The following is a 7,538-nucleotide window of genomic DNA, read 5'->3' on the forward strand; positions in this document are numbered from 1 at the left end:
CATTTCCTCTTGAATGCTTTACATGTAGGTTGATGTGCCTTTGTTGGTCCCGAAAGTAATTGTTTCTTGTTCGCCTCTAGATATCCAACTGTTAATTAGGCTCTCTTTGTCTCTTCCTCTCTTTATAAACTGGCACACTACAGACAGTCTGTCTCTTACACAAACACACACACACACACACACACACAGACAGACAAGCACATGTTAACAGTAATGGAGGATGTGAAGCAGATACAGTGTTACCTCATCTTCCAACATTGTAACATTTAACAGTTTGCACTGCCAATGTTTCACACCAAGTATATTAATTAGAATCAGAGGTCAGTTAAATGTCTGTATGCCTGTGACATTTTTATGTTTGGGTTGAGCATTATATCAATATATAGCCATTCTATATATTTGAATGGAGACACTAGATGACAATAACATTGACTGAGATAATCTCTTCAACCTTACATGCATATTTATTAAATAGATATACAGCACACTATGCAAACGGTTGACCAGAATTGGCTAAACAAAAAAAAATATTAATGTTAGAAAACACTGTTCTGGTCAGTTGATCACGTCAAATAATCTTCATCAGCAGATAGTCATGAAATTATAGAGACTGTTGTTGTTATTGTTGTTTTTAGAACTTTAATGTCCTTCTGGCTTAAGGACATAATGTGTATTAATTCCGCATTCAAAATTATAAAAACTCCCAGACCTTTTTTATATATGTTGTTAAATTGCGTACTTGCAGTATCCCAAATATTTCCAACAATGTTCAGAGAAATCTTCAAGTTTACGCAAGATAATGATGTGTTTCCCGCTAGGAAAATTTGAATTGTACTATCCATAGGTACAGTATTTTGCCAATATATTCCATACAACAGTCATGTGACACAGTAAGGAAGGGATTATTTTCAATGCAATTTCCAACATATAGGAAGCATCTCTTTTATTGTAGAGGGGTTTTTTTTAATATATATTTTAAAGTAAGAAGCTACATTCTGTTATGATTTGGTCAGATGGCAGTGTAAGCATATCAACCTGTGCACAAAGCATTTAACAATCTTTCAATGATGCTAAAGGTTTACATGTCTGAATTTCTGAGTATAACGGTAAGGACACAGCAAACAAGACATCCGTTGTTACTGGCATAAGAACAATGCTCACTGTATACAAAGGCTGAAGTAACTTGGCTCATGATGGGACAATTTTTCCAAGTTGATGAAGATTAATGGCTGCATTTACATGCTTTAATCCAAAGGCTTTATAATTTGGCCTCTTATTTACCCATTCACACACCATACACATATCAGTGAGCTATGCAAGTTGCTGGCCTGACCATTGTGAGCAATTTGGCCCAATTTGATACTTGCCATCAGCCTAGGGATCTTACCTCTTTTGTGCCTTTCTCTATTGCTGAACATTGACTGTGCACAGTGACCTGTGTCAAACAGTACACATTGAGAGACAATTATTTGAACACACTACTACCTGAGAGCTAACTACCCAAAAACAGCAGCTCATAGATGTACGTCTTCTTCAGAGGTAAAGTTTCTTGTTGCTCATTATGTAACAGTTCTATGACAACAATAAAATTATCAGGAAAGCAAGTAAATATGATTAGGAATGTGTGACTGATGTCCTATCTTCCTGTTTGCTTATTATCTTTTAACTCCAACTGAATATCCTTTACACCAAATATACAAGGCAAATGTGGGACTCATACTCCACAAAAAGCACTTGTTGGATGGTGGAACAGCTTCAGAAATCCCCTCACCTGATCCCTTACTAATAGGGCACAGTGGCTGACAACCTTTTCAACATAACAGTCCAACATTCACATTAAATTCACACAGAGATTGGTCGGTTATGTGGTGGTGATAAAGTAAATTGGGTTTCAGTATTTCTGGATTGCTCTCATTTTATTTTTCCCTTCATGTGAAGAAATGTATGCAGCACAGTGATCGGCTTTCAGGAAATACTATATGTCTATAAACACATTAGCCTTCCTACATTGTTGGGCAGAAAGTTGCATGGAATAGTTATTTTCAAGTATAACCCGACCCCAAGACTTAACCCCAATGTCATACCTGCATTCACACTGATCCGTTCAACAGCATGTGAGTGAGATTTGCATAAATAAATTAACACTAATCCAAATTGTCATAAATCCTGCTGTCTACTGTTGGAAAATGACTGGGTGGGCATTAATTACTCTAGAAATACCTCAGATGTGAACTCTATTGCATAAATCTAATCTAATCTAATATCAACAACCGGTCTCACACATTAAGACATGCGCTTGTTCTTTCAGGTGTGTTCAGCCTGCTTTTTCTCAGCCAATGGAATTGGATAATTTCTGTAATCCTTTTTGTTTAATTGGTATGAACAGTTGTGATGGAAGTATTCAGTTTCGTTACTTTAGTAACTTTCGTTCCTACTGCAATATATGTGAAATTATTCATTTATTTAATCTGTAATGGAGTTGTGAAAGCAGATTAAAATCATGCCAGGTTGCCAGTCTGACAGGATCACACATCAGCTTCACTATTCTGGTAGATTTTCTACTCAGTGGCGATTGAAATTGCTTGTTGAAGGTGATGTTTATATTTGACCAGTCTAAACTGCAGTTATGGCAATATTTTATAGCCATTACATTGTTCCATCAACCTTTACTTCATAACAATTAAAAACCAAAAAAGTCTATTGCCAGTGTCAGTAAAGGTACTAATTTTGAATAAAAGTCTAGCAGTTATATTCTTTTATAAACAGCAGCTACAATGTCCTTGATAAATAGCAGGCTTTGACAATTGTTTCTGTTTTTTTTTTCTTTTTTACTCTATCGACGATGATATGTTGTGGTTTCTTTCCTGCTACAAATGTACTTGGTGTAAGTAGCTTTGGACAAAAGCGTCTGATAAATGCCCTGAATGTAAATGTAAATGTAATAGGTTTATAACTCTAATCACTGATTTTGGTGAAATATCTCAACTCTCTGAGTTTCCTGATTGATAAATGTTTTCTTGTTACTGTGGTGCTGCTAAAACTAATCTAAGTAGGCTATAACGTTTATATACACAAACACCACACGTCAAGATCATAATAGAATAGGGTAGTATTACTGAGACCGACTGAGTTTTGCACATTCTACTGGACAATATCAACTAGTTCATCATACTGAACTGTTATGAGATGAGCCAACATTTGAAGTTTGGACTTTGTAAGTTTAACTATACATTTTGAGGACATTAAACATTTTTTACTGTACACAATATTAAGAAAGAGTACTGTATGACCAAGGAGCAGCTTCGGCTTGTACCACCATGAGGAAACAACTTCCAGTTCTGCTAAGCAGCATATACTGATCCCTGGACTTGAAATGGTATTCCGCTGGTATGCTGCTGGTATTTCATCGACACATGACGGAATGTGCCGCTTGAGACTTTTATGCCACCAAGAGACTGTTGGATAAGTACCGTTGACTAATCGATAGCAGAAACTTAAAGCCAACCAACCAAATTATACTTTTCTTTATTAAGAGAACACAATAATGAAGTACTTTATATAAAATCTATATATATAACGCTAACCATTGTGGCATGTTTGTTGTAGTTACTGCCTTGAAAAAAATCACCGCAATGGTCAACCCTCCCGACCAAGACTTCAGTGAACTTTCCCCCAGAAATAGCATCCCTCCCCATGAGGGAGAGAGTTGGACAGCGTCCTGTTTATTGACGGTAATTAAGTAATTAGAGCCAAAACTGTAACTTTGTCACTTTCCAAGATGTTTGGTGGGTCAGGATCTCAATCACAAAATATTATAACAGCATCCATATGATTATAAACTGTCACAAAGTACATGTTTAGATTAACGGGTAGGCACCAGGGGAAACACGTTGAAAAAAACACACAGACGTCATCATCATGACATGTACCATCTTGCCTCTTTTGGGTCCACAGCGCCAACTTGTGTGCTGTGTGAATTACACACTAGTGCAGCTTTTCGCCAGAGCTGCTTGGTTCTGTGTGAACAAATAACAGCAGAGAATTGGCAAACCTCCGCTGCTCTACAAGCTTGGCACATCTAGCAATTGGAATTTTTGCCCATTCTTCATGGCAAAACTGCTCCAGCACCTTTGGAGTTGGATGGGCTCCTCTTGTGTACAGCAATCTTTAAGTCATACCACAGATAATAAATTGGAGTGAGGTCTGGGCTTTTTACTGGGCCACTTCAGGACATTTAACATTTTCTCCTTAAACCACCAGAGAGTTGCTTTAGCAGTGTGCTTAGGGTCATTGTCCTGCTGAAAGGTGAACCTTCGTCCCAGTCTCAAATATCTGACTCGAAAAGGTTTCCCTCAAGAATTTCTCTGTATTCAGAGCCTTCTATCTTTTCTGCAATTCTCACCAGTTTGCCAATCCCTGCTGATGAAAAACATACCCACAGCATGATGCTGCCACCACCATGCTTTACAAAGGGCACATTAAAAAAGAACCCATAGACTCAAAAGAAGAAAAAGTAGTAAGAGACACAGGAACAAATTTGTAGTTTGTAGTATTAAATTGCCTTTATCGGACCACTCCGTCACCTCTCGTCTGGCCCTAAGGAAGAAAAGTGGCATTGAAACATACCGCCTCGATGGCTTACACAGTAGGGTGTATGCTCTGTGCTTTTGCAAGATCCGGTGGTGCTAGTCTCTTCAAAGTACTCCAAAACATGAAAACAGGAAATGATGGAACGGAGTGCATAGAAAAACGCACACCATAGATTTGAGCGGCACACATAAAATTCCGCCCCTCCCACACTCCGCACTGATTCACTAGCATGGTCATACAGCTAGCACACAACCAATCAGAGTATCCAATGCCTCAGACGGCCAACAGCCAACGCTCTTAGACTGCGCAAGTTGAATCGGAGCAGATGCTGTCCACATGGTCCCTAAAGCTTCCAACGCAGCTGAACACATTGAACAGATTTGATCCCAAACGCTTCAGATGGCCAAAGGTTGGCCCGGTGTGTTTCAGGCTTACTGTAGGATTAGCAGAGCAGCTAGGTCTATAGGTGGCATGGTTTAATGTGACCCTATAGGTACATTGCTGGTGGAAGAGTGTTTAGCAGGACTCAGGGAGAGATGCTTAACACGAAGGACAAGAATGGTCTCTGGAGTGGGGTCGTACTGAGGTGCATATCAGTCAGAATTAAAAGCAATATGCTGAATTAAGTTTTTAGTAAGTTGTTTAAAACCTTTTATATTGGGGTGCAGGCCATTCCTTTTGTACAGGTAATGTCTGGTCCAAGTGGCTAATAAAGTAGTGCACAACGATTTTAGCATTCATATAGACTAAAAAGACGGCTGAAAAGTTCAGAGCTCTTAGAAACGATGGGAATGGTGGCAGAAAGGTTGCAGGTTCTGCCCAGGCTTTGATTGTGTGAATAATTGGAGTGTGAAAATCCATCAACAGCACCATTAATACATATTCCATAAGGTTTCAGTTTAGACTGGGCTTTCCGCCTGAACAATCCTAACAACTTGAGATGCCTGCACAGTGTTGACAGACTAATATTAACACCATCCTCATTTTTAAGAAACATCAGAATTTCCCAGTGTCTCAAACTGAGAAGGTAGTAATAGCAGATTAACTGCGATAGCGCCATCATTGCCACTGAGAGAGGATTTTACAGACGTTTCCTTTTTCTTTATCTTTTTCTTTATTTTTTTTTGTAATCCAGTGAATGCAATGCGCTTCCGTAGCCTCTTGTTCTGTAAGACCTGATGTGGTTCGGACATGCGACCAGACCACATATCATCTCTGAGCTGCTCCTCCACCTTTACCCTCCACTCTGCATACAGCTGAGGGACTGATGTTTGGCAGAGTGTACTCAGCACCCATGACAGTCATTAGCTTCTTGAAGCCCTGTTTTTAAACTGTGCTCATAGGCGTCATATCTTTAGCAGTACGGTACATAATTGCACTGCTTATGACTTTGTATTGCTTCAGTTTCTTCTCATATGGGGCAATGGCTGAAAAAGCAGCGGCAATTGTTGGTTGTTGATGTGAATGACGGCGTCAAAAAAAAAAAACTTGATCAAAAATAAAGGGAATACATTTATCATCGTTAACGTGGTAAATTGTATCGTGAAAATGATCGCGATCATTTTATCGGCCAGCCCTAACCAAGAGGTTCCGATGGAATGGAGCTCTGATCATTGACTGGATAGTTCGGATTGCATTTGGGTCGATCAATTCATTCCACTTTATCTCCTTGAGCCAACGACCGCATTTCTTAGGCAAACGCTGTGCAGCAAGCAGTTTATCAGAGTAGCCACACGTCTGATAATGATATTTAAGACTGTCAGGTCTCGGGATGTATGCTGGTTCATTCAGTAAAGGGAACAAACTACAATGAACTATAAATAAAATGTAAGGCATATCTATATATATATAACTGGTTCATTTTGTAGATTTCAAGACCACTTAAGCTGCTCAACACGATTGGCTATATTCAATAATTAAGTCCATTAAAGCTATTTGTCACATCATTTTCAATACTGCCACTGAGAAGCTACAAAGTCTGGAAGTTCCCCAAATAGCCATTTGAGGCTGGCTTTTATTTAGCTTAAAGTTATGCTGGAAAAAAAAGAGTCCAGAAGGGTACAGAGTTTGTTTTTTTAAACTTTTTTGATTACAAACTTGACTTATCTGCACTCTTGCCTGCCGTAATGAGCCAGATAGGTGCCGAAATCCAATGTAATGTACTGTAACTCTCTTACTTGACTGCTGAATGTAGGAGACATTTAACGTTACTTAGCTTCATGAACATACAGACGGGAGGTAGGAAAAGAAAGACACAAGGAAAAGGAGGATTACAAGGAAAAGTGTCACTTTTTTCAGATCGAACACAAACACAGACCCTTCGTGTTGTTGCTCACTTGCTGCTTATGTAAAAAGATATCTCATCTGTTCACGGTCAAACTCATGCACCTCTGCCTCTTTGTCCATTTTTTGACTAGCCAGGAGGGGATGGCGACAGCTGGTAGTGCCCACTTTGAGCTTCATTCTGACTCTTTAATAAAACTCACGGTGACGTCACAGTGGCTCTGTCCACTAATTTATACAGTTAATAGTGGTATAAAGTAATCAGAGGCTTGTCCAGTCCCTAAAGTTTTGCGTCATTTCCTTAAAGCAACATTATGTAACCATCTTAAAATAACAGCTTCAAAATCATGTTGATGATACAGTGTATTGTAACAGGGTGAATAGTGTCTTCTGTGCTATGTAACTTCAGTGAAAGGATAGGATCACAGCATTACATAGAGGTTTACTTCAAAATACAAGTTTTTTAAGACATAACATTGTTATGTTTGTCGTTAACACCTACATTACATCCGAAGGGGAGATTTTTGGGGGGTGTATCTGCCTTCCCTGAACGCGTCCTGGGTGTCAACATAGGAGATTAACGGCAAACGTTTGGTAAGAACAAAACTTTTCCACATCAGAACATGAAGGAGAAAAATGCTAAACACAAGGAGACAGGCAGATAA

The sequence above is a fragment of the Acanthopagrus latus genome, chromosome 20 (assembly GCF_904848185.1).
Source record: "Acanthopagrus latus isolate v.2019 chromosome 20, fAcaLat1.1, whole genome shotgun sequence".
NCBI lineage: Eukaryota > Metazoa > Chordata > Actinopteri > Spariformes > Sparidae > Acanthopagrus > Acanthopagrus latus.